The following is a 12,692-nucleotide window of genomic DNA, read 5'->3' as shown; positions in this document are numbered from 1 at the left end:
CACTACTGTGTTGTCTGGGTTGATTTACTCTAATTTTACGGAAACACTTTTGCTCACGAGTACAGAGACAAGCAAAAATATGTTAAATAAACTCATAGATTGTTCATAAGGTACTGTCAGAAGTGTTCTTTTCTTCTCCTGTCAGGGTTAGTCAGCTTCTCTTAGTGATATGTTCAACCCACTACACCTTTAATTCAGCATTCCCACTGAAGGCTATTTGCGCATCAAATTCATGCCACATGCCTTTCTTTCAACGAGTGTCAAATTCGCTGCTCAATGCTTGTCCAAAAAATGTGTTCCTAAACTTCACGCTCTTGATTCATGTGGTAGGAGCTACCGCCAAAAATTTTTAGCCTCATCACTAAATGGAAGCATTGAATGTAAATTTCCTTTACAATACATCGAAGACACTGATGATAGTAAAGATCAGATTTATTTATATGCATTTAAAAGTGAAAAATGATAAGTGTCAAATTAAGGCTGCAGTTCAACTTATTAGACCTACAAATCTAAATGGTTGATCAGGTATTCTTTTTTTTTCATTCATGAATGAATGAATAAATGGTTGATCAGGTATTCTTTAAAAATGGTAAATGGTAGTATATCCTAACTGTGGAAGAATGTTGCAGACACTTCATCTACGTTAGCACGTAGCTGCCAGCGCTTGGAAAATACATACATCGGTTTTATGACTTTCAAAAGTGCCCCAGGTAGAGGAGTTTAAATATCTTGGGGTCTTGTTCATGAGTGAGGGAAGACCGGAGCGTGAGATTGACAGGCGGATTGGAGCAGGGTCCATTGTTATGTGGTCGCTGTATCGCTCCGTTGTGGTGAAGAGACAGGTGAGCCAAAAAGAAAAGCTCTCACTTTACCGGCCGATCTTCGTTCCAATACTTACCTATGGTCATGAGCTATGGGTCATGACCAAAAGAACGAGGTCCCGAATACAAGCGGCTGAAATGAGCTTCCTCCGTAGGATGGCTGGGCCCTCCCTTAGAGATAGGGTGAGAAGCTCGGTCACCTGCGGAGAGCTTGGCGTAGAACTGCTTCTCCACATCGAAAGGAGCCAGTTAAGGTGGCTCGGGCATCTAGTCCGAATGCCTCCTGGACTCCTCCCTGGAGAGGTGTTCCGGGCATGTCTCACTGGGCGGAGGGCCCGGGAAGACCCCGGACACCTTGGAGAGACCATGTCTGTCCCCCAGAAGGGCTGGGGAGAGGGAAGTCTGGGCATCTCTGCTTAGTCTGCTGCCCCCGTGACCCGGTCCCGGATAAGCGGAGGAAGATGGATGGATGGATGGTTATTAACAGAGAGAACATTTTAGTACGTTTTACCATCAATCCGATCTCCTAGCATTTGCCAGGGTAACTGCAGCAGCGCGAGACGTGGTGAGTCAGCAATTCGAGGCACGCGCGCCCCCCTTTATGACACGCACTTAGATGCATTTGTTGTGCTGTCCGACTTTACAATTCCAAAATTGAGTGCCCTATAAATTTCACTGAAGTCTTTGCCAAAAACTGGTGTGCATCGATGCTCACTAGATTGGCGATAAACCAAGATAGACCTTGTTCCGTTCCGAAATTCTTTCAAAAGCTTTAAGAAACAAAAGATTTTCCCATGTCTGTTGGGGTTAACGCAGATGAACCAGGAGTGAAAAACTATAAAAATAAGAATAAGGGTTAAAAGCGCAAAATTACTGTATGCGGATTTAAATGTTTGAATGGTTCTCTCTTAACGGCTTGTACAACTCTCCTGAGCATTTGTTATCTACAGTATAGAGGGAAAGATGATTACAGTCTGTGTTTCCAAAACACAAATGTGCAAAACCTTAATCAAAAATCTAAAAAATTTAAAATAAACATAATTTGGCTGTTTACGTTAAATAATTATTATGCAATTAAACACAAACCATCTCACTCGATAAGTCATTCAAAAACCCGGATGTGAAATCTTGATTTACAGAAAAGAGATTCAAATTTCTGTCTGTGTACATCTTATTACAATGCATGGTAGACACAAAAAATATTTTGAGATTGGATTTATTTATTGACTGATGTTATTTGAATGTATTCACATGCAAACATCACAAAAAGTAATGGAAATTAATACTGGTCTCATGTAGTACCTACAGACAAGATGCGCATTGCTGCATTGCTCGCACGTATTTTAAGTGCTGCATTTAGTTGTTGGTATTGTATGGTATGAAAAAAGAGGCTCACATAGAAAATAGACAGGACATCTTTTGACCTGGCAGAATCTGACACCACGTCACTGCTGAGAGGTCGGGGCGGTTGGTATGTATTTAAAAATAAACTTAAAGTCAAAGTTCTGTTAGCTGTCGCGCACCAATGTGTGTGAAATGTGTTCTCTGCATTTGATACATCCCCTGGAAGAGTGGTGAACTGCAGGAACTATTGGGTACTATTTGGCACAAATAAATGTGCTCTTTGGCAAGTAAATGTGCTCTGCCGCCAGGTATGGCAAGCTGCTATGCCCAGATGCAGAGCGACCGCAGTTAACTTTCAGTTAAAAAAATTGATGCAAACTTCTACCTGTGCAAAGTTGTTGGTCAAGTGACTCATTAATTTTGAAAAAAGTATTTAAGTTGCATTTTTGCGAAATATGTCCATTTCCTCCAAGGGCAAAACCGTTTTTTCGATAAATGTGAGGTTTTTTTTAATTGACGTATATCCTTTTTTTTTTATTCGTTCATCTTCCGTTTTGTCCTTTTTGGGGTCAGGGGACTGCCGGAGTCTATCCCGGCCACTTGTGGGCGAAGGCAGGGGACACCCTGGACAAGTCGCCAGCCTGTCGCAGGGCCACATATCACACATCCATTCACACTCACACCTAGGGACAATTTAGAGTTTCCAATTGACCCATGAAGCATGTTTTTGGACGGTGGGAGATGCTGGAGAAAACCCACGCATGCACGGGGAGAACATGCAAAATCCACAAAGAAAGGTCCCCCATTACCCGCGTTTACATGGGCAAAAGTAATCGGAAAGAACGCCTGATCGGAAAGAGAATGCGTCATGTAACGTGTTATTCCTACCATGACAAAGGTGGATAAAGGTGGAAAGATTTCTTTGGACACCAGTGAAGATCACAAATCATTGAAAAAAAAGGGTTCAGCGCAGTGTCTAGTGGGTCTAGATGACCCGACTACCAATGTCAAAGTGCCTAGGATGGCACAAGGGTTAAAGACCTTAAAGTCCACAGACCAGTTTGTGTTAATGGTTCCAAGAACCAAATGTGAGTTTCGGGAGGGTTGTATATTGGCGCATGGGGAAGATTTGCTGTGTTGGCTCCTAAACTATGGAATCAGTTGCCACCGGCAATTATATAGGTCTCACTCTTAGAGTTTTAAAAAATAATTGTTCCTCCATTTCGGTGCTTTAGCATCAGCCTAGCCCTGTTATGATATTGGTTTTAATCTGTGTTTTAAATTGGTTTTTAGCTTTTTATTCTTTTCTATTTTATATCTCTTCAATGTTTGACTTTGGTTTTATGTTTATTTCTTTTATGTTTTATAATTGTACAATGTTTTGCTTTCTATGCACTTTCGTCCTCCTTGGGTGGTGGTGGAATGATATAAATGAATGATTGCACAAGGAAAATAGGCCAAAGTTGAAATAGTATTGTAGCTGTTTGTTTGAAACAAAATGTCTGGGTATAAGGGCTGGTTTAGACTTCACAGTGATTTGTATCGTGTGAGCAACTTGGGACAGAGACTAACTGCATGATTGGGTGGTTTTACATGTTTGCTGTGTTTCAAAACCCTTTGCATGCTGCATGTGGACACGCCCCTGACTTGGATGCACCTGCTTTTTTTTTTTTTTTTACTTGTCCTGCCCAACAGATGAGAGCTGAAGGCCTCTTCTGTTGGACATATTTTACTTTAACAACAGGGGTTATGAATCTTCTGAGAAACCAGAGGTATGTCTGAATAAACCCCTTTTGTTATTGAGGCCAAACTTTATTCATTTCAATTATATTTGAAAATCTTTTGTGTTGGACCGGACGGAAAAGGAAAGAAGGGAAGAAGAGAGAGGGATGTTAGAGAGGGGGGGTTAGGAGGGTGATCATGGGGGGGGGGGGGGACCATGAAGCGGCATACAGCAACAAGCTACTGGATGTTTATCATTACGGTAAGGTTCAGATGTAATACAAATTTCTGAGGGCGGAGCCTGTCCACACGTACACTCAAATGTTATAAACACACCTGTTAGCTGCAAAAATGTTCACATATCAACATGTACACAATACAGATAGTGTTCACACATGCATACTTATACATTCACACCAACTAGTGTGAAATATTTCATTCAATCACACAAACTATTAGTGCCAAGATGAGCTAACACCTGTGCTCAAGTGAGTGTCTATGTTCTTCTAAAATGGATGGTGAAATGTGAAAAGAAGGAGGGAGAGTGCCCAGCCTTCCCCACACCAAGAGCCCCGCCGCAGCAGCCGCAGCAGCCAGACGCCCCCACCCGAGAAGGGTGCCCACAGCCCCAGAAGAGCACCTCATCACCACCCATCCCCCCGCCCCAACCCCAGGTACGAGCCAGGACCCCCCAAGGGAAACCCGCTCCGCGCTCCAGGCAGCCACCCACCCACCCGGCCCACGGTTGGTCCAGGAAGGAGCAAGGCAGGGGCCAGATGTTCCCGCCCAGGAGGAGGGCACCCAGGAGAAAATGCGTGTGTGTGTGAGGGTGTGTGTTTACATGCATGTGCGTGTGTTTATGTTGGAATGTATATTTTGAGGAGTGAAGGGTGTGTGTACTAGAGATAAGGGAGATGAGGCAGCCTACAGGGAGGAGGTCCTGAAGCTGGCAACTTGATGCTCAGACAACAACTTAGCTCTGAACACCAAGAAAATCAAGGAAAGGAAAGCTCCCCTCTACATTAATGGAGAGCATGTGGAGAGGGTCCACACCTTCCGGTTTCTGGGAGTCATATTCTCCAACAACATCTCTTGGACAGAACACATCACAGTGGTCATCAAAAAGGCCCAGCAGAGACTCCCCTTTCTGCGAGTCCTCAGGAAGCACAATCTGGATCTGCTGACAACCTTCTACCGCACGTCCATTGAAAGCCTTCTGACGTACTGCATTACAACGTGGTACGGCAGCCGCACCATGGCGGACAGGGAGAGACTGCAGAGGGTAGTCAAAGCAGCTCAGAGGATCATCGGCTCCCCTCTCCCCTCCCTGTCGGACATCTACTCCTCCCGCTGTCTTATCAGAGCTGGGAAGATATTAAAAGACAGTTCCCACCCTGGCTCTGTACTGTTTGACCTGTTGCCCTCAGGAAGGCGCTACAGGTGCATCAGATCAAGAACAAACCGCCTTAAAAAAAGTTTTTTCCCCAAAGCCATAACCATCCTGAATTCACACATGCACTGACACTGACAGCTCCCCCATGTCTCTCTCTCTCTCACTATGCGCATCTCATCATGTCAACACCATCTCATTATGTGCAATATAATCTCATGAGCAATTTATTAAGTGCAATATCATCATGGGCACAGCTGTTTTTTTTTAACTACCTTTCTTCAGAAATTTCTATTGTACATTTTGTACTTTTGTAAATTGTACTTTGTAAATTGTGCTCTTTATTTTTGTGAAATAATTTTATTTTATTATTCTATTATTTTTGTAAAATTACTTCTCTCATGCATGTTTGCACTGAATAGTGAGTGGCTTTCATTTCACTGTATGCGCGTGTGATGCGAATTGTACATATGTATAGTGACAATAAAGGCATTCTATTCTATTCTACTAAGGGGGTGCAGTTAAAATTGGCGGGTAGGGCACTGAGGGGACATCTCCTGATTACTCACAGTGGTGTCCCATCACCCATCCCACCAAGAGGCCCTAAATGTCTAAGGTGCAGTTAAAATTGGCGGGTAGGGCTCTAAGAGGACAGCTGCTGCCTGCTGGCAGTGATGTCCAAGCACGCCCCCCTACCAAGGGCCCTACATGTCTAGGTGCAAATAAAACCGAGAGAGAGGGGGGCCATTCCATACGGCAACCATGGGAGGGGGACCACTGCCAAGTTGCTCCTCCCCCCAAGGTGGAATGCACCTGCTCTTGATTCAGAGACCATATGGGGGAGAGAAGAGCAGAACAGGCGCGCTCGCTCAAGGACGTTTTTGGACTCTGGGAAAAGGTTCCCCCCCGGCCAGAAGGGCGCATGCCCCAGGGGCGCCTGGACCTGCGCGCCCCCTGGAGCATGGAGCACGCTCCGGGAACCACTGGCCCTGTATGCACGGGGGACACATTTGGCAGCCGTGGTCGCTTCTGCTGCTGGCAGATGTGTTTGCCTTCAGGTCCTAGTACGTGTGACCGGAGGACTTCCATGATCAAGACGTCCGCTCAATCTCGGATCTGTGGCCTAACCGAGGTGCTTTTTACTGTGCCAGCTGTCCACTAGCCTTTTAGTATTTCTTTTTTGTAGTTTTTAACCTGTTTAAGCATTTTGTTATATTTTATCCTTCCTAGGACTTTTTAGAACTGATTTATGTATTTTATAGTTTTTAACCACATCTCAGTGACCAGCCAGGTTTTATTATTAACAAATTGTTGTTGTGGCCAAAAAAAAACGGGTCCTCTTTGATGGCGTGTGTGCTCTCACCCAGATCTTTTCCCTAGCTGTTTAATATCCTTCATTTTATGTATTCGCCCTATCTTTCAGCCACTAACAGTCCTTACATGTGGCAGTTGTCACATTGTGACAGTTTGTGGATGACTTTTCTCTTAGTTGCCAGTCAGGTCTCTCTCCTGAGATAAGAGACAAAAAAAAAATCCACGGTCACAAAGGATGTTATCCACACCCTCTGCTCTTTACACACACAAAAGCCCAAAGTTCGTTTAAACTCTATTACTTTAGGGAGGGGGGTATTCCTGAAATTAAGTTAGGAAGCAAGGCCACACAGTCTACTTCTTCCGAGTACCTTTTGTTTCTTGTTCAGTCCAGTACTCCTTCGAAATCCATTCCGGGTTCCTGGGACGTTGTTTCCTGAATCCAGTCCTTGGTAGAGGGGATCCGGTCCAGGTTTTCCAACCGTCTTTGTTGTACAGGAGCAGTTCCGTGTTTTACGTTAAAGAGTTGTGGGTTCTCTTTCAACATTCGTTTCGGTATCTCACTATGGGACACGCCCCCTGCGCTGTCCCCAAGAAGCTCTTTTACATTACGCCAGTCTTGACTGGCAGACAGAAGGTGACGTCTGCTCTCAGGAGGCGGGACTTCCTCCTGCTATAAGAGCCGGACGCCATTTTCTCTCCTCAGTCTAACACCTCTTCTCGCTCCCGGAAGCATCCTCAGACGGCAGGTGTAGTATGCGAAGCTAGCTTAACTGTTCTTAGAGCGAGCTAACAACTCGGTCGCTGAACGCTAGTGGGTGTTACATAGCTTGTCTGGGTTACGCGGTTGGTCTGTCTCCAAACAGCACCCGTTAGAACTAGTCACCATACTAGTATTTTTCGCGCTTCGCTCTCAACCGGAGTCGACGAAGTCGTCATGGAGCCTGAGCCTTTCCTCGCCATGGAAACGGTCAGACCTCTGCCTAGAGCCTTCATATGCGGCAACAAAATTGCCGGGGCAGACACCCATTCTGCATGTGCTGCGTGTCTGGGGCTGCAACATGGAGGACAGCTAGCCTTTCCTTCTGCCATCGGCTGCAAAGCCGCTGGCTGCGGGCGACGCGTGTGGCTGCTTCCCAAACCCGACCGCCGCGATGGACCTGCATGATGTCTGCAGAAGAGCAGCTGAAAAGCTGAGCATTAAGTGGCCTGAAGCCCTCACTGAGACCACCACGTCTCGCTATGAGGGAAAAAGACTGCCTAAAGCCAAGTCTTCCAGCAGACAGCTGCTGCCAGTGTTCCCTGAGTGCTTGGAGGAAGCGACCAGGACCTGGAGCACCCCCTTTTCAGCCAAAAGCCCCATCCTGGGAGGCTCGGCTTTGGACTGGGCTAACATGGAGGATAACGGATTCTCGCATATCCCTCCAGTCGAACCGCTGCTGGCATCCCACCTGCACCCGACGCAGAAGTCCACCATGACTTCCGCGGGCCCCGCCCTGCCCTCGAAAGCTGACTGCTTCCAGTCTCACTGAAAAGTGCTACAAGGCCGTTGCCTCATCAGTGAAAGCCCTGAATGCATCTTCTCTGCTCCTAGCCTACCAGGCAGAGCTGCAGGAACAGATGTCAGCCACACCAACCCCAGACCTGTGGAACGAGCGATGCGTGGTCACAGACCTTTGTCTGCGTCTCCACAGGTCCGCAGTCCAAGCCTCTGGGCGAGCCATGGCCCTCATGGTGGTCCAGGAAAGAGCCCGGTGGCTGAACTTATCTAGTCTCTCTCAGAAGGAGAAGACTCAACTCCTCGATGTGCCGGTGGACCCAAAGAGCCTATTTGGACCAGTGGTAGCCACTATGCAAAGGCGCTGTGAGGAGAAGAAACGGGAAGGTGAAGCGCTGTAGCTGTGTCTGCCCAGGAAGGTACCCCCTCCTATCCCAGCTGCACCGTGTCTTTCCTTCGCTGAAAGCGGTAGCTAGACCAGCTTACCGCACTCCAAAACGCCAGCCTCAGCCAGGTGACCGGAGCCACGGCAAGCCTGCTGAGGCCAGAGGGGCCTGGGCCAAGAAACCGTTTGCTCCCAACGTGACAACGGCAGCCCAGCCAGCGCCTCCTGTCGCTGAGAGCGCAAAGAAAAAGAGGCGTGCCACCTAGGGCGCAACCACCGGGGGGGGGGGGGAAACGGGCACAACCAGAAGCCTGCTTCCCCCCTTCCACGACACATTCCGTTCCCGTCGTTTTTCTCCAGGGCATGTTCCAGCCCGACCCAACTGCGTGCAGAGGCCCTGGTGGCCCTCACAGTTCACAGCCAGTTAAAGAGGAAAAAAGAGGGACCCACAGAGAGCTCAGTGGAGCCACAGCTGTGTCCCAGAAAGTGTTTGAAAAGGTTTTTAAAACAAACACACAAAAAAAATCCCCGAGGCATGCAACCAGGCCCCGAGCCAAGGGCGCAGCCTCAACACAAAGAGACAAAACAAAAAACAAAACACATACAAATGACGGGAAGCCGGCTGGGAGCGGCGCGGCTGCACATGAGGCCACAGGAGGGAGCTGTTGCTCCACCAGTGGCACAGCAGCCCAGCCCCGTGGTAGCAGCGAGCCCTGCGTCAGCGCAGCTCGCGTTGGCCACGCCCACCAGTGTCTCAGCGTGGAAGCCGCTCGTCCCGCTCTCGGACAAATCACAGCTATGGCGACACTGCGGGGCGCCACACTGGGTTATAAGGACTGTAACCAAAGGTTACAGACTCCAGTTTGCATCCCCCCCTCCCCTTTTCAAGGGTATACTGCTGGCCAGGGGGCAAAACGCAAGCATTTTGCAGGAAGAGATCAAAACACTGCAAGGCAAAAGAGCCATTCAGCTAGTGCCACCGGAGCAGGCTCACAGTGGTTTCTACTCCAGATACTTCCTGGTCCCAAAACGGGGTGGAGGCCTGCGTCCGATTCTAGACCTGCGAGCACTGAATAAATTCTTGAGGAAGTACAAATTCAGAATGCTAACACACGCAGGTCTGATACGGTTTGTGCGTCCAGGAGACTGGTTCATATCCATAGATTTGAAAGATGCATATTTTCACGTCCCAATATACCCCCCTCACAGAAAGTATCTCAGATTTTCCTCTTGAGGGAAGATTCACGAGTTTCTAGTGCTCCCCTTCGGGCTCTCACTGAGTCCGCGGGTGTTTGTGAAATGCACGGAGGTCGCACTCATGAGACAGATGGGCGTTCGGCTGGCAACGTATATAGACGACTGGCTACTCGCAGCGCAGTCTCCCGAAGAACTCAGGACGCAGGCCGGGTTGCTCACATCGCACCTAACTGCACTGGGCTTCACAGTAAACTGGGAAAAGTGGGTGTTGACACCAGTTCAAACAATCACTTTAATCGGTTTATCCCTGAACTCAGTCGAGTTCAGAGCGCGACTCTCAGCAGAGAGAGTGACAGCCTTCCGAGCGTGTCTGTCCGCAGGGGGGCGTGGATAACGTTCAGACTGTGCCTCAGGCTCCTCGGGCTGATGGCATCGGCTCTGTCCGTCATCCCTTTTGGTCGCTTACACATGTGTCCTTTTCTGTGGTGGGTGGCGTCGCTCAATCTAAGCCCCGCCCGCCATGGGGCTTGCTTCGGTGACGTGCATTCTCGCCCTACACAAGTGGAGGGATATCTCTTTCCTCACCATGGGCATTGTCATGGGAACCGTGCAAACAAGACAGGTGATCACCATAGACGCCTCGCTGACAGGCTGGGGAGCCACTCACGAGGGCAGGACAGTGAACGGTCTGTGGGGCTTTCACTGCCCCCCTGGGGGTCGACACTCTAGCGCACGAGTGGCCTTGCCGACTTCTGTATGCGTTCCCGCCGTTGGAGTTGATTGCCCCTACCCTCACCAGGGTTCGGGAGGGGAAACACTTCTTCATCCTCGTAGCCCCTCGGTGGCCCGGGAAACACTGGCTAGCGGACATCATTCAGATGCTGCACAGCCAACCGTGGCCTCTGCCTTTATGCAGGGACCTCCTGTCCCAGGCCCGCGGGGAAATTTTTCATCCTCATCCGGAACGCCTGGCTCTGTGGGCCTGGCCCGTGAAAGGCTGAATCTCATGGCAGCGGGACTCCCGCAGAACGTCGTGGACACGATCCAGAGTGCCAGGGCGCGGTCTACCCGCTCCGCCTACGGCGCCAAATGGCGCCTTTTTGAGGACTGGTGCGTAAAAATGGCTGAAGTGTCTTTCCAGAGCCCCGTCCCAGTCATTCTATCGTTCCTTCAGGAACTGATTAAAAAAGGTTTGTCCTTTTCCACCATTAAAGTGTATCTGGCGGCCATATCCGCCTGTCACATAGGTTTTAATGACAAAACAGTGGGCCAGCACCTGCTTATTTGTCAGTTTATGAGGGGCGCACGTCGGCTCCGACCGAGCCTTGTTGCTCCTTGGGATTTATTGGTGGCGCTGGACGCACTGTCGTGCGCACCGTTTGAGCCACTTAGGCAAGTGAGCCTCAAAGCGCTCTCTTTTAAAACAGCTTTTCTTATTGCACTAGCTTCTGCTAAGCGAGTGAGCGACATCCATGCGTTTTCAGTTCACCCGTCCTGTTTGCAGTTCTCCAGAGGGGATTTTAAGGTTTTGTTGAAACTGAATCCGGCATTTATGCCCAAGGTTTTCAACCCTACCATACCTTACCACGCAATTGAGTTTTTGGCATTCAACCCGCCTCCATTTTCCTCTACGGAGCAAGAGAGGCTTCACACATTGTGTCCTGTGCGGGCGCTGCGCATGTATGTGGAGAGGACGGCTGGCTTCAGAAAATCTGAGCAGCTGTTTGTGTCGTGGGCTTCTCCTCACACAGGTAAGCCCATAATCAAACAACGCCTGTCACACTGGGTTGTGGGCGCTATAACCATGGCTTATAACAGCAAGGGGTTAACACCCCCGGCGGGCCTGCGCGCTAATTCCACTCGCAGCATGGCATCATCACGGGCAGTTTTTTAGGGTATCTCTCTGGATGACGTGTGCACGGCTGCCAGTTGGGCAATACCTCACACTTTCATCAGATTTTATAGATTGGATGTCACTAGACCAGGGCTGCCTCACGCAGTGCTAGGTGTGGGGTGCACACCTACACCTGTATGATCTCTGTTGGTCTTCGGAGTAAGCTTATCTGGCAATACGGGAGTCTCTAAATCCCATAGTGTGATACCGAAACGAATGTTGAAAGAGAACTTTAGGTTAAGAACTTAACCCCGGTTCTCTGAAACATGAGTGAGGTATCTCACCAGATCACCCTCCTTGCCTGGAGCGAGAAGAGGTGTGCTTACTTAGACTGAGGAGAGAAGATGGCGTCCGGCTTTTATAGCAGGAGGAAGTCCCGCCTCCTGAGAGCAGACGTCACCTTCTGTCTGCCAGTCAAGACTGGCGTAATGTAAAAGAGCTTCTGGGGGACAGCGCAGGGGGCGTGTCCCATAGTGAGATACCTCACTCATGTTTCAGAGAACCGGGGTTAAGTTCTTAACCTAAAGTTCTTGGTCCAATTTGTTGTGTTGTGACTTTAATCCAGGTTTTGAGCAGGTGTCTTGTGGATCAGTGGTCCCCAACCTTTTTGTCACCGCGGACCGGTACAACGCAAGACACGTTTACCGTGGGCCAGTGGGGGTGGGTGGGTGGGGGGGTGCAACGCAAGGCACGTTTACCGCGGACCGGTGTGTGTGTGGGGGGGCAATTTTGAAGGCTTCATCGCCTCATTGGAGAGCCGGTCACCGCATATTACGCACAGCGGGTTTGGTGCGTGGGAATTGCCCGTGGCGATAAATCCATATTTTAAATAAGTTTCTTGATACTGCCTGTTAAAGGCAGATTTCCCATTTTAAGCGGGTGCAGTCTCCTCTTCTGTCCCTTCATTGGACCGTTTCCCCTTGACAAAGCAACTTTCTAAAGAAGTTTGGTTTTTGCTCATTTTGGTTGTTTGGGTTTAATTTTAAGGGGGTGTATCACGTGATGTTTGGTGTCGCGACTTCTACCCTCGTTAAGTGTGAAGGATGTAACAGAGAGAATCCGGTCACATTTCAAAAAATTTTTCGAGATAAAAAAAATTTAAAAAATAAAATGGAATTTTTTTTTTTTTT

At 48.6% G+C, this 12,692-nt stretch overlaps 1 pseudogene across 1 annotated transcript; it reads left to right on the top strand.

The window, feature by feature from the left end:
* Window positions 1-167: 167 nt before the first annotated feature.
* Window positions 168-11,738, top strand: LOC105353809 (uncharacterized; annotated as a pseudogene). Its single transcript, XR_013651788.1, has one exon. The product of XR_013651788.1 is annotated as an uncharacterized LOC105353809 (transcript).
* Window positions 11,739-12,692: the final 954 nt, after the last annotated feature.

Source organism: Oryzias latipes, chromosome 19 (assembly GCF_053564925.1).
Source record: "Oryzias latipes strain Hd-rR chromosome 19, Olatipes_Hd-rR_3.1".
In the NCBI taxonomy this organism is placed as follows: domain Eukaryota; kingdom Metazoa; phylum Chordata; class Actinopteri; order Beloniformes; family Adrianichthyidae; genus Oryzias; species Oryzias latipes.
The sequence above is the reverse complement of the archived record's forward strand: the minus strand, read 5'-3'. Positions and strand labels throughout refer to the sequence as shown.